This window comes from Homarus americanus, unplaced genomic scaffold (assembly GCF_018991925.1).
Source record: "Homarus americanus isolate GMGI-L3 unplaced genomic scaffold, GMGI_Hamer_2.0 scaffold30108, whole genome shotgun sequence".
Taxonomy (NCBI): domain Eukaryota; kingdom Metazoa; phylum Arthropoda; class Malacostraca; order Decapoda; family Nephropidae; genus Homarus; species Homarus americanus.
This window is the reverse complement of record NW_024748109.1, coordinates 10,884,878-10,898,289: the sequence shown is the minus strand read 5'-3', so window position 1 is coordinate 10,898,289 and position 13,412 is coordinate 10,884,878. Positions and strand designations below refer to the sequence as shown.

At 40.2% G+C, this 13,412-nt stretch overlaps 1 protein-coding gene across 1 annotated transcript in view; it reads left to right on the top strand.

Moving 5' to 3' along the window:
• The first annotated feature begins 1,174 nt into the window (after nucleotides 1–1,174).
• LOC121880076 (CAP-Gly domain-containing linker protein 3-like) overlaps nucleotides 1,175–13,412 on the top strand; it is a 184,445-nt gene continuing 172,207 nt past the window's right edge. Inside the window, exon 1 of the mRNA XM_042387085.1 lies at nucleotides 1,175–1,224. The gene's annotated coding sequence lies outside the window, so the exon portion shown is untranslated. The remainder of the gene's footprint in view (nucleotides 1,225–13,412) is intronic.

Sequence of the window (13,412 nt, the reverse complement as noted above, 5' to 3'; positions counted from 1 at the left end):
GTCATATCCCAGGTGGTGGGCGGGGTGTGATGAGAGTAATATCCCAGGTGGTGGTGTGTGGATAGGAGTAATACCCCAGGTGATGGGCGGGTGTGGATGGAAGTCATATCCCCAGGTGGTGGGCGGGGTGTGGATGAGAGTAATATCCCAGGTGGTGGACGAGGTGTGGATGAGAGTAATATCCCAGGTGGTGGGCGGGGTGTGGATGAGAGTAATATCCCAGGTGGTGGACGAGGTGTGGATGAGAGTAATATCCCAGGTGGTGGACGAGGTGTGGATGAGAGTAATATCCCAGGTGGTGGGCGGGGTATGGGGTCTGCGCCTCTACCGTCTCTTGAGCTATGGTCCCCGGCGTGTATAAAGCTTATTAGGGTGGTGGTCATTTCAGCTTGGCACACGTCTTTCGTCAACATGGTGATAGGAGGTAGCTGGGGCCTAGTTTCCGCTGAGACTTTCATATGAAACTTTGAGAGACCGCTGTTATAGAATTAGAAATACAGCAACTCTGACTGTAAAATGTTAACTTAAACACCGTCTGGGTACGAAAGCTTATAAAGTACACGATATTAGTTTCATGCTTAACCTTCACATGCTTCTTACATAAAAGAATGTTCCGTAGCAGAACTGTAAACATTTTTACCAATCGTTTTATATTGAAAACAGAACATGATTATGAATTTGAGATTAGTTTCACGTTTATAACAGTCAGGTAAATACTTCAGATAATCATGTAAACAAATCCAGCTTATTTCTTTGTGTGTAAACGATAGAGGAGCACGGAACTTTCTCACTGTACCACCTGTAGGAACAAGGAGTATGTGTAATGACTTGTAATCACTTCCAGAAAAGTAAATAAAAAGTGAAGTCGTTGTTTGCTGAAAGGTACTTTGAAAACATTCATCGTGATTAAAGCCCTCGTTTCCGGTGTTTGCATCTTAGACTATGTAGTGCGCACTTGCCTTTTATTAATGTACAAGGAAAATACTTTGGTTTAGCTGAGGTGTTTGAACACAAGGAGCTGTTGACTTCCGGACCCTTAATGGATATCATTGTTTAAAAATATGCTGGAATTCCACTTGCTGGAGCTCGTCTGAGCGTGACGTGTTAGGGGCTGTCAGGCAGGTTGGAAGGCTGGAAGCGCACGCGCAGAGGTAGTGTAGCTGTGGCAGTGGTTGGGGAAGGACGTGTTACTCGTCTTGCTCTTACTCTGGAATAGCTATTCGGGTGAGTGTTGACTTAAACCCATCTTGGTTAATTTGATTCGTTGGTGGAAGTGTATACTGCAATGTTGGGGATGGTGTATTAGGTGTCCAAAATAAAATTAACAAGGAATGGATGGCCGCAAATCATTTAAAAATTGCTTGCTGAACAATTGAATTTATAATTTTAGGAACAAACGTTTTGAATCTTCAGTACGTTACGGGGATCGTTCGCTCAACCTGATGTGTCAATAAGTTTTAGACTACACAGTATTTCACTTGACCATGTGTCATGTTACCAGGCTTTGGCACATACACACAGTCAAACTTTGGAAATAGGTCTTTCTTTGTCCGTAATTTAGATGGTTAGGTTGTTAGGTTGGGTTGCTCGATACTAGTGTACAGTAGGTACAATACGTGTAACGCGTAATGTGTATGGCATAATTCATCGGATAATATTGCAAAGTAATTGTGTAAATTATATATTTTACGTGAATAAAGCAAGCAAGCACACAAACTTATTAATAAATGATATCTTTAACTGACAATTTTTGATTTAAAACAAGAAGTATGTACTGTATGCAAAACATTAATTTAACAAAACTTCTTGGAATATAAATTTCCTTTGACTATGTGTTATACCTACGCTGATAAACGTTTTAGTTAATACAAAGTGTCCATGGCATTCAGTTTATTGTCTGTTGTTGATGAAAAGTTACCGGAACAATGAAGGTCACTCGCTGCTGTGCGTGACTTTAACTGTGTGTTGTATCATTATGATCCGAAAAGTGTTCTGGGAGAAGGCCTGTGTGTCCAGATCATCAACCACTTGGAGACAACAATCGGATTATCGGACGGCCTAGTGGTAGTATATAATTATGATAAGTTGTACGTATTTCAGAGAAAGTATATTCAGTTTTTAATGTTACTTGGTGTATTTTACTAAGATAAAGGGACCGTGTCAAGCTGTCCATATTTATGATTTGTCCGAATTTTTTAGTTGTCGTAAGGCCAGGTTTGATTATGTATTTTTCATCGTGATTACCTGCCACTAGTTGGTTTTGTTCATAGACTTCGCCTCGGAGAAGAGAATAAAGAGCATTAACGGAAAATTGTGATAGTTTTCGTTGAACTGTGAGTACCAGAACATAGTGCGTTCTATCGCTCCGTTGTATTATTGTACATAGTATATTTACTTTTTCTCTTTTTTTTGCTTATTTGTTATGGCAAGAATTGCAGTCACAATTCGAAGACGGCCTCGAGCTCAAGTGTAGGACTGAGTTTCTCATACAGAAGACAGTCACTCTGGCGAGCAATGCCGAAGAGCTGGAACTTGTAACTACAGGGTAGATGTTCTGGAGTTTTCAGTGGCCTTAGTGAATCGAAGCTCAACTCATTCAGGTTCTCCAGAGCTTCGGTGCCCAAGGCTCCTAGGATCTCAGTCCCGATTGGGACAAAACGATATTCGTGGTTTAGGATCTTGTACTTTACCTCCTTGTTTTCCCCCGAGCTTGCTGCCTTCATCACTCCAGCTGCACTCTGGGAAAAATAGACAGACACCAGTTTGGAATCACATGTGTAATCCCACAATCGTGGTTTACCATCCTTTCGAAGTAGCAGCGTAATTGTGTGAGCACTTGTCGGATCTGTAAACCAGAGGTTCACTTTGTGGCTGGGAGCCCTCAGTGGTCAGACTTTCATGATAATGTCATTAACTTATGTCATCCATGCCATCTCCCTGTGTGGATTGGTGGATCATTAGATCGAAGGCTAATCCAGCATGGATTTCCTGAAGGTAGAGGTAAATGCCTGAAGAGCCAGTAGAAACTCCCCGGCATAATGGGTTCTCAACTGCTGACAAGCCCAATACAGGTCAGTTGATGCCACCCAATGGTGTCTGAGGCGATCTTCTCTTGGGTTTGTCTCAATAGGATGCCTGCCGTCCTTTGGGGGAGTTGGTCTATTTACTTGGGATATTACAGTCCCCCGTTTAGTGGTTATATGATTTCGGAGGTTTTATAGATACCATATTCTCCCAAACGAGTCTGGCGAGTACCATGTTCCCACTGGGGGATCTTTAGGGGAAAGGAGAAAGAGAGTCTTTGATATAATACGTATAGACAATACGTATAGTGTTGCTGTGGAACACTAATATTGATATTAAAACAGTATGCATTGAAATATAAGTGTTCAACTTTTGTCCCTGCAACTATACTGTTATAACTTAGTGTTGAAGTATGGAAATTTATAAAATAACTTAGTTATCAGTGTCTCGATTTTCATGAGTCAATAAAATTTACAAAAAGCGATTTAATTTGGTTTACTTTTGATTAATTACCGGTATGTTGTTTGAATAGTATGCGACAATAAAACAGTGAACACTAAGCTTAGCAAACAAAACACTCTATCAACCGTCTGTTGTTACAAGTATGACCGACCGTGTGGAAGGCTGGCAGTGTTCGTGTGGGTGGGCGCTGGATTGGAGGGTTGGACAGTCAACCAGAAAAATATCAAGTATTTCAGATTAAAAAGAACAGGAGATTTTGAACTCCAAATGTAGTTGGACTCCAGTTGTTATAACAAGCATCGTGGTTGAAAGTTTAACATGATAATTTTTTTTTTTCGGGGGGGGGGGGATCTGTGTAAATATGTGTAAGGAAGACGTGTTTCGGCCTAAAAATCAGTCATACGAACTTTAAACTCCTGAATTTAAACCTGCAAAAAAAAAAAAAATCGAGATACATATTCCCAGAAACCCTGAATTCTTGTGCCCATAAAAACCATAAATGTCTTCTTACTTATGTTCACACACAGGTTCCTGAAACAACAACATGTCAATTTAAACCCTTGATATGACCTTCCCTGGGAGTTTTATGTGGCAAAGAAAATAAGATTAGGTATTCTCTTGTTACTGTGTACGAAGTTACGCCCTTAACAGGACAGTTCCGCATTCAGGAGGAAGTAAACGGGAAAGTTCAGTTTTTCTTTTAAAAGGAGTTGGGTAGATTTCAGCAAGATTAATTTGAGTGTGTGCGCGCGCGCACTGTGGGGCAAACGGGTAGACACCCGTCTGCACCCAAATTGTCCTTCAACGGGAGAGGTAAGGAGGTTTTTCCCAGAGGTTAGTAATTTGCACTTACCATTGTAATAATATTCCTAATTGGACATAAGGGTGTACTATATTTACATACTAAAATATACATAAAGACCGGATTTCGTAATTACATATAAATGTTCTCTAATTATCCTGCTGTCATAAATAAGAATATAAGCAGTGTGTATGTTGTTTGCAAATTGTTCATTTCCTTTGTATTCCAGAGGTGTCACGTAAGATGGCAACTTTTTATACATTACGTTGAATGAATGTTGGCGGTAGAATTACATTTGACATAATTAGTCATTAACACCTTTCTAGGTTTGTGGTTGTTGTGGGATAATATTAACTTATTGACGGGTAGATCAATGCTTTATTAAGGTAATATAAAAAGTAAGGAAATAATATGGCGAGTAATGCAGTTAGACAGGCAGACAGTGACATACAGGCGGGTAGACATACAAGAGACATATACATATGAATGGGCGTCACCTACATGCAGTGAAACAAGAGAGGGGGAGGGGAAGAGTGGGAGACTTGCAGCTCGATTCCCCTCACTCCCTCCCACCCCCCCCCCCACCTACTGGGTCACTGCGTCCAGGCAGGCAGGAGGAACGACTTACATCTGCAGTGCCTCGCTCACCCTGTCTCCACACACGTAGTCATTGTTGCTGTTCCTCAGCCCTGAAACAACCACCATCTGGTATCCTGGCGCTTTTGTAATTTTTATATAGTTTTCTTTTGAATTAAAATGTGACATTTTCTGCACGTTTTATGCGACAGATATAAACAGATAGGCCTATGTTTATCTGATTTAAAGTGAATTTCATTAATTAACATATATCTATGTATAGACATATGTATACAGTGTACATCAGCATACACTTATTTTATATCCAGGTATACACTTACAGTACATGCACCGTAACACATGAAGCAGAACAAGTACATCGGTCAACACGACCCCCGCCAGAGGGACAGACAAGACATTGATCCGGGCCCGCGTGTGCCGTGCTAACGGTCGGGGGAAACTTCATTACTACACCCAGGGTGTTCTTTAGGAACCACCACCACCACTACTACTACCAGCCTTAGTATCCAGAACTCCCTTAATACATTTCTCTCATATCTAGGTGGAGGTCTGTCATAGCTATCACATGGAGAGTACTTTGCTATGTATAAATTTGTATTTGTAAGAATGTATCTGAATCTCGGAGGGGAAGTAATAGGTAATTTCCCCCTCGTGTCTGCCTTACTTATAATACTATTACGTTATTTATAAGAGGATGACATGTTGGTATTTTAATGGCCACCAGAATGTAGAAATGGAAGAACATCTCTGATGATACGTGACCTTCCTATAAAACGAGAGAGAGAGAGAGAGAGAGAGAGACGTAAAATTGTCGGCAGAAGTTGCCTGGTGGCGGGAGCTACAGGGTGTGGCAAGGCTGGGTAATGTGATAACTAAGCTGCCTCGGAAATATCGTAAGTGTAAAAAAAAAAAGTATGCACTTGATTCTAGCATGGAAAATAAATTACACAAATAGATGTAGCCTTGTCCCAAGATTATGAATGATGGTTGTGTTCGCATTCTGTACACGATACCGGACCTACAGTAGACCATGTGCAAAGGTTATGTTGATATATGTTCGTCATCTTGCAGATTATCTGCGTTTTAAGGATTCAGAAAATATATAGTAAGGTGTGTTTGCATTGCGTTGTAGGCTTACGAACGTTCCAACATCTTACACGCGTGAAATACAACAATCTAAGAAGCAAGAATTTTGGAATTGAAACCGTTCTTAATTCATCATATAGTTTTAAAGCATATACACTAGGAAATTTACTTAAGATTACAACAGCCGCCCTGGATAATTCATGGATAGATTTCTGTGCTTGTGTTTAGTTTACTAACTAACCGTGATACACTGTTGGGTGAATCACGGTTGTTGATATACTGTACAATATATACACGGCGTCCAAAAACTTACAAGTGGTTATTGTTCTGTAAACGTTTTCCATAAGAATTGAAATATCTGTTGTATATTGGATGACTAAGATGTGAAACATGAATATTTATTCTGTATTGTGATTGGTGAATGTGTTGATATTTATAATGGACCCTTGAGTGGGTGTGTTGACGTAATATATCTGTGTATACGATGAGCGAAGGCTGTTTTGACGTATTTAATGTACCCTTAAACGACTCTGAATGGATTGTGTTGACAAAATACGTTTGCTCATACTGTGGATGTAATGCTTTATTGACTGAGACTGTTTTGATATGTGAGGCACCTCAAGAGTCTGAACGACAGCTGTGTTGACATACATAACTCGTTCCCAGTGTGTGAATGACGGGGCTGCTAACAGTGCCTCAGGGTGTTACAAGAGACTCGGAGTCGCGTTACAATTACCACGGGTGTAGTAACACAGGTAACACGGGTTTTGCCAGTGACTGATAGGAGGCCTGATCTGGATACTTGACGTGAATTGTGCCAATGTAAGTGTGGGTTATAGGTGATGGTCGTGATAAGAAACAAAGCCTGCTTGTACCAGTTTAGCTGTCGGAATAATTATAGTGTATAGTGACAGGGCTATCAATACTTCACAGCGGATTACTCGTGGAAACCAACAGATTTGGTTAGGCGCTGGGGTATGCCCCGACCCCCAGTGGATTCAGGGCAACGCCCCCTGGTTTTAAAATTTTTCAACATGAATAAATAATTTACTATCATCACTGTAAACTGTTGCTTTAAAGATATCAAGTAATAATGTGGTAGTCAATAAAACAACCGTTTGTATAGTAATATTAATAGATCATTTCACTTGGCAGTTAGCTCTTGATCACATTTCTGTGCTAGGGTAATCTAATTACCGAAAATATTGTCAGAGGAGTGCACTTTATTTTATTTATCTTTTTGTAGGTTATTTAGCTACTGAACAATTTGAGCTCTTAGCTAAGTGTCACTAAAATGTCCCGTGGGTCATTGGTCATTATTTGTTGTTTTTTGTCGAGGTCAGTCAAAGGTTCAGGTCATGGAGTGACTCCTCTAGTCAAAGTATATGTTAGTGTGAAGGATCACAGTGTATACTGACTTTCCTGGCGTAAATCAACACTTCTCACGTGACTCACGGGGGCCCTTGTGAAGTACAGTCCTAGGACGGGTTTTCATTTTATTTGTTGGATATAAAACGTACGAAAGTGGAGTTGTTGATCTTTCATTTTGATTAATTATTCATTCTAAGCCCCATAGCTTGTACAGTAACCATGGCCAAGTAATGATTGTTCCCAGTTCATCAAAATGTATTTCATAAAAAAATGCAGTTAATCGTTCCGGCAAGAGAGAACTGGTGAAAATTTGACTCGTCATTTTCGGATCAAATATTGTGTAACTTAATGTTTCAGAGGTGAATTACCATCGCCAGCGATGACAAGTTCTTTGTCGAGAATTGTAATGTAAAATGTTGAACACTGGCTGTTCCTCTGCGACGGCGTGTATTTATCTGTGTGTGTGTGATTGTATGTTTGAGCACGTGCTAATCTGCGTTTACGTTTGTGACTACGTCTGTAAAACTGTGTGTGTGACCTTTTGTGGTCGTGCATGTAGCTCTAAGCTACGAATGCACGTTACACAAAAACGTGAAACACTGGCACCCTTAAGAGTGGTCAGACACAGGAATTGTGCGGTAATTGGCGTTGCAACACAGGTTATACCTGCGTCAGGCTACCAGGAGGGATTATACCTGTCATTATCAGGTGACGAAATATTTGTACTACTTCCAGTTGACATGAATCCAGTATATATATATATATATATATATATATATATATATATATATATATATATATATATATATATATATATATATATATATATATATATATATATATATATTTATATATATATATATATATATATATATATATATATATATATATATATATATATATATATATATATATATATATATATATATATATATATATATATATATATATATATATATATATATATATTTGAAAGATGAGAGTATTACCCTTCACCCCTGACGACATAAATTGAGTTTTTCGGTGAGGTACAAGGTCTTCAAATAAAAACAACAAGAATAGTCAAGAGCAGAATTCCGAGAAAACCATCGTCCATAGCTTACCAACTGAGGTCGAAACTTGAATTGCATATTGAGCAAACCTCCTGTTTACATTTTCTTTGTTGTTCTGACCTGTAGAAGATGTTTACGATGTTTGAGAGGTGATTACTACATTATATTGTTCATGTAACTGAAGTCACTATATTCGCCGTGATATTTACTTAAGACTTGCTGGCGGTATTGTAACGGCCGGTCATGGTGGTTCTTTACAGCGGACACGGCGAAGGATACAATTGTGTAAATACTGTAATCTGTGAATAAGATTTGTAGTGGGAAGGTTTTATGAAAATTAGTTGCACTGAAAGTTCAATTGTTTCATATTATACGTTTTTTTTTTAATAACGGAATAAAAATTAAGTTAAAGAATCTTCGGTGGTTGTGGCCTGTATAATTATACTTGTGGTGTCATGTATAACTCATTATTTTGCAAAGTCTGTGAAGTACAACGCCAAATGATAAGCTGACAGTTCAGCAGGTATTTTGATTGAACCCGTTAGCATGTTATTCAGCAGTTACTTGACGCAGTGTGTGTTCCTTGTTATTACTGTCCTCGTATAACCTGGACGGCCCCAACATTATGCTGGGGGATGTTACCTACACGCTATACGCTCCCTGTCATCCTCCGTCTCATCATGGGCATTTCGAGGCTTTTTATTTTACTAGTTTGTTAGGAGCACGAACATTTTTTCAGGATTTATTGATATTTTTCCAATTTCACCCTCGGTATTTTAAGGAACCGATTTTTTTTTCCTTCTTTGTTTGGAGGGAGACACCAGTTTGACCCTGACGCATCACTGGACCAACAAGTCCTGCAGAAGGTTCTCATCTATACTGAAAGTGAAACTGGAAAGACTTTGGGATTTACTCCCGTCCGTCTGGCAAATCACTGCGAAATTTAGTTTTTTCACTCAACTTTTGAGGGTAGTGAGGCAATGATTTTGTTTAAATCGGATTTTTTGTATCCGGTAATATGACTGTGTAGTAGTCATTGCAAGGAGACGAGTTTTGGTTTGTAATATATTTTTTCTAATTTACAAAGTAACAAGGGAACTGTACACGCTTCAAAAAGTATCTGCACGATTATGTGTTAGGCAATTTGACATAACTAAGGATTTTGACAACCCTACCAAGACAACAAGAGTCGCAAATGTATAAATTAGCTCCAGTACCCAAATTAACGAGATAAACAGAAATTAAACATACCTTATCACTTCTTTCTCATGTGTTGGATGACATTTCTATGTCCTCCACGCATTTCTGATTTGAACAGGTCATCACCAAGTGCCCAGCCCTCTGTGGACTTAACCCCTGTATCTCCCACGCAATAAACGTGTTATAGGAGCTCTGTAAATTACCTTCTATATTCTCCCGTAAAAGGACTGTTGCCTAATATCGGCTGATTCGTAATTAATAATAATACTGTGCTATATTTTGGTAAACAAATAGAAAAGCTAGATAGTGTTTGCGTGAACACTAAATACTCTGAAACAACTACAAAGTAATTACAGGAATTACAAGGGAACACAGGCTAGTGCAGATAAGATGACTTGCAGATGGGGTTACCTGACATTATATAACTAGTTACATAGAAGTTACCAGGTGAAATACCAAACATCCACGCCAGGAACTTAAAGGTTGTCAGCGGTGGGAGTAGCTCTAATCTCCACTAAATTAGAACACATAAAGGTGAGTGATAACGTTACCTATATAATACCATTGTCTGGAACACAAACTGGAAATGGTAGCTGCTTGGTACAGTAGTGTTCATTTTGAAATCCATCGGACCCTTCGTAATGATACTTCTGGAGTGTGTAAATAATAATAATAATAATAATAATAATAATAATAATAATAATAATAATAATAATAATGGTTGCCCCTCGTGTTCGGCGTAGTGACCTGACGTCCAGGAAGTCGACTTGTGAAAGAGACCTAGGGGTACTTGTAAGCCCGGACCTACGGCCTAGAAAACAGTGCGTTAATGTTCGAAATAAGGCAAACAGAGTATTGGGTTTTATATCTAGAAGTGTAAGTAACAAGAGTGCAGAGGTCTTATTGCAACTATATCTTGCGCTAGTCAGGCCGCACCTCGATTATGCGGTTCAGTTCTGGTGACCTTATTATAGAATGGATATCAAATCACTAGAGTCGGTGCAGCGAAGAATGACAAAAATGATTCCGGGACTTAGAAACCTTCCATATCAGGATAGGTTAAAGAAACTTAAATTGCATTCCCTAGAAAGACGAAGAGTGCGAGGAGATTTGATAGAAGTATTTAAGTGGGTGAAAGGAATCAATAAAGGGGATATAGATAAAGTTCTTATAATATCCGAGCAGGATAGGACTCGGAGCAACGGATTTAAGTTGGATAAGTTTAGGTTTAGGAGGGAGATAGGAAGAAACTGTTTCACAAATAGGGTGGTGGACGAGTGGAACAAGCTTAGCATCTTTGTAGTAAGTGCTGGAACTCTGGAAAGTTTCAAAAGGAGGGTAGATAGATTCATGGATGATAGAGAGTGGTAGTAACTCTCGACAGGTGCTGCCATGCACAGGCCAACTGGCCTATTGCAGACTCCTTATGTTCTTATGTAAGGGTGCAATAGGCTATGCGCCCTTTGCCTCGGGTGTACAACGAACTTCTGAATGGAACTGTACCTACAGTACAGGTATATTGTCAAAGTGGACGGATGACTTGTAATTGTTTTGCGTGCATTAGGTGGTAAGTGTGTGAGATTCGGTAGCAATAAATGTCAAATTTGTAATGGTGGTAAGTTTAGTTTAAAACGGATGTGATGTGTAGGCAGTCTGTTGGTAGGAGAGAAGACAACGACGAGGAAGCGCTGTGGTGGTGACGAGGCGTGGGAGGAGGAGGAAACTTGTGGTAAATCCTTCTTGATCGATGAGGCCTAACACCTGTGGTCGGTGACAGGTAACCGTTAGGAGTGCAAGTCTCTTTCAAGTTTGTGTCTTCTTGGTTTGATACCGATGTGTCACTGTGTTTTACAATATCTCGTCTTGTCTCTATTTCTTTTCGCTATCATGCTCTCCTCGTTCATACCATCTAGTCCGTGTTCACATCTTTTCTTCCCTCGTGTCAGCCACGGTCAGCTCGGCCATAATTACTAGTTTCCCCTTGCTTGACTTTGGCGTGAAGGTGTTCAGGGAAGGGAGCTAGCATGCACGTGAGGGGAAGGAAGGAGCCAGCATGTACGTGAGCAAGGGAACTAGCCACTGTACGTGTGAAGGAGGGAGGGAGCCAGCCAGCCAGCCAGCCAGCCACTGTGCATGTGAGGGACGGAGGGAACCACTCAGCCAGCCACTGTACGTACATATGAAGGAGGGAGCCGTCACACACACTCCTGACTCCCGGGGAAACCTCCTGAGATTTCGCTCTGATACACAACTCGGGGAAGAACCGTGAAGATGAGGGAAAGCTCGTGCGGGAGATGACCTGGGAGGTTTGTTGGAGAGGGATGTGGAGAGGTGTTGACAAGGGATGTATTGTCGAGGAGTTGGAGAGGGATGTTTTGGAAAGGTGTTGGTGGAATTTGGGAGAGGTGTTGGAGGAGGATACTGTAACCATGGGAGTTATTCTTTGAGTTGTTGGTAGTCTAGGAATAGTGTGACGATGTGTTGCAAATATTGATTCTGGCAATTTATACCCGAAATCGATTAACCCAGAAAAACGGTTTACTGGGTGATAAAATAAGAATTAAAATAGAGATCAGAAAAGAATAACATAAAAAACTAGATACTAAAGACTAAAATGGAATAATTAAGTACTCTACTGTTAAGTTGTTATAGTGTAGAATAGATTAAGGCTGCGTGGCTGGTTAGTGAACATTATGTAATAAGGTAGTTTACCTGTATGCGCAAATGGATATACTGAGGAGACGAAACTAAGAGGTTTATATATATTAAGATGAAGGTAGAATAATATGGTAGGACGAATGAAAAAAAAAAGAATGTAGGGGACACTAGGAAGTTTGATAATAGTGAAGATGAAGAACGAGAGAAGGACTGCTTGAAACAGGTAAACCAGACGAAGGGCGGATCTTATGGGGGGGGGGGGGACGTCATCAGCACGACCCTCACCTTTTTACATATACTGTACATACCACACAGACCCTTCCACTGTATCTTTTCCTGTCTTCTTCTCACACCGACCCGCATCTTTTTCCCCATCTAATCTCTCTCATACATCAGCCGGGGTGATGTCTCTCCCACGTCCTGTTGACATGTCACATCTTCATTTTTTATCCTAATTCCGGGTCGCTCGTCTCCTCACGTTTCTCTATAAAATATCCAGACTATCTCTTTCCCTTTCTTTCCCAGAATATCACCCTAATACACGTTCCTGACGATGATAGGAGGGAGTGTGGTACTGTACCCAAAACACCTGAAAACAACACAAGGTGAACTACTGTACATATCACGTAGGGTCATTTAGTCATGTATTACTGTTAGGCAAAAAGCAAACATATTCTCCATCAATATGTCTTTGTTGGGTGGAAGGGAACGCCGGATGCAGCTGATTCACTGTACTAGCACTTTTGTTATGGCGTGGGACTAAAGGCTGAGAAGTATATGATGCCTCGCCACACCCATAAAGAGAGAAAACGGCGACAAACTAGAAATCGTAACTAATTCTTGACTCCGGGAGTCTCTCTTATTATCATTTTCTGCCTAAACCAAAATGTGGACCCGAGTGTCTCGCAGCCACTTTCTATCAGGCAGTCCCTTTAAGCTGCACCTGCTGCTGCTTCCTGCACGTCTGTATAACCCTTAACTTCACTTTATCTTCAGACCGCACTGCTAACATGCGAAGATCCCGTAAGGCTAATTTCCACAGCCTCATTAAGCAAAGTGATGAGAATGATGCCACTTAACGACTGTTGTTAGTTTTTATCCACCACGTACTGAGTTCCCCACGTAACATTTAGATGTAGGCATTATATGAAGCACACACA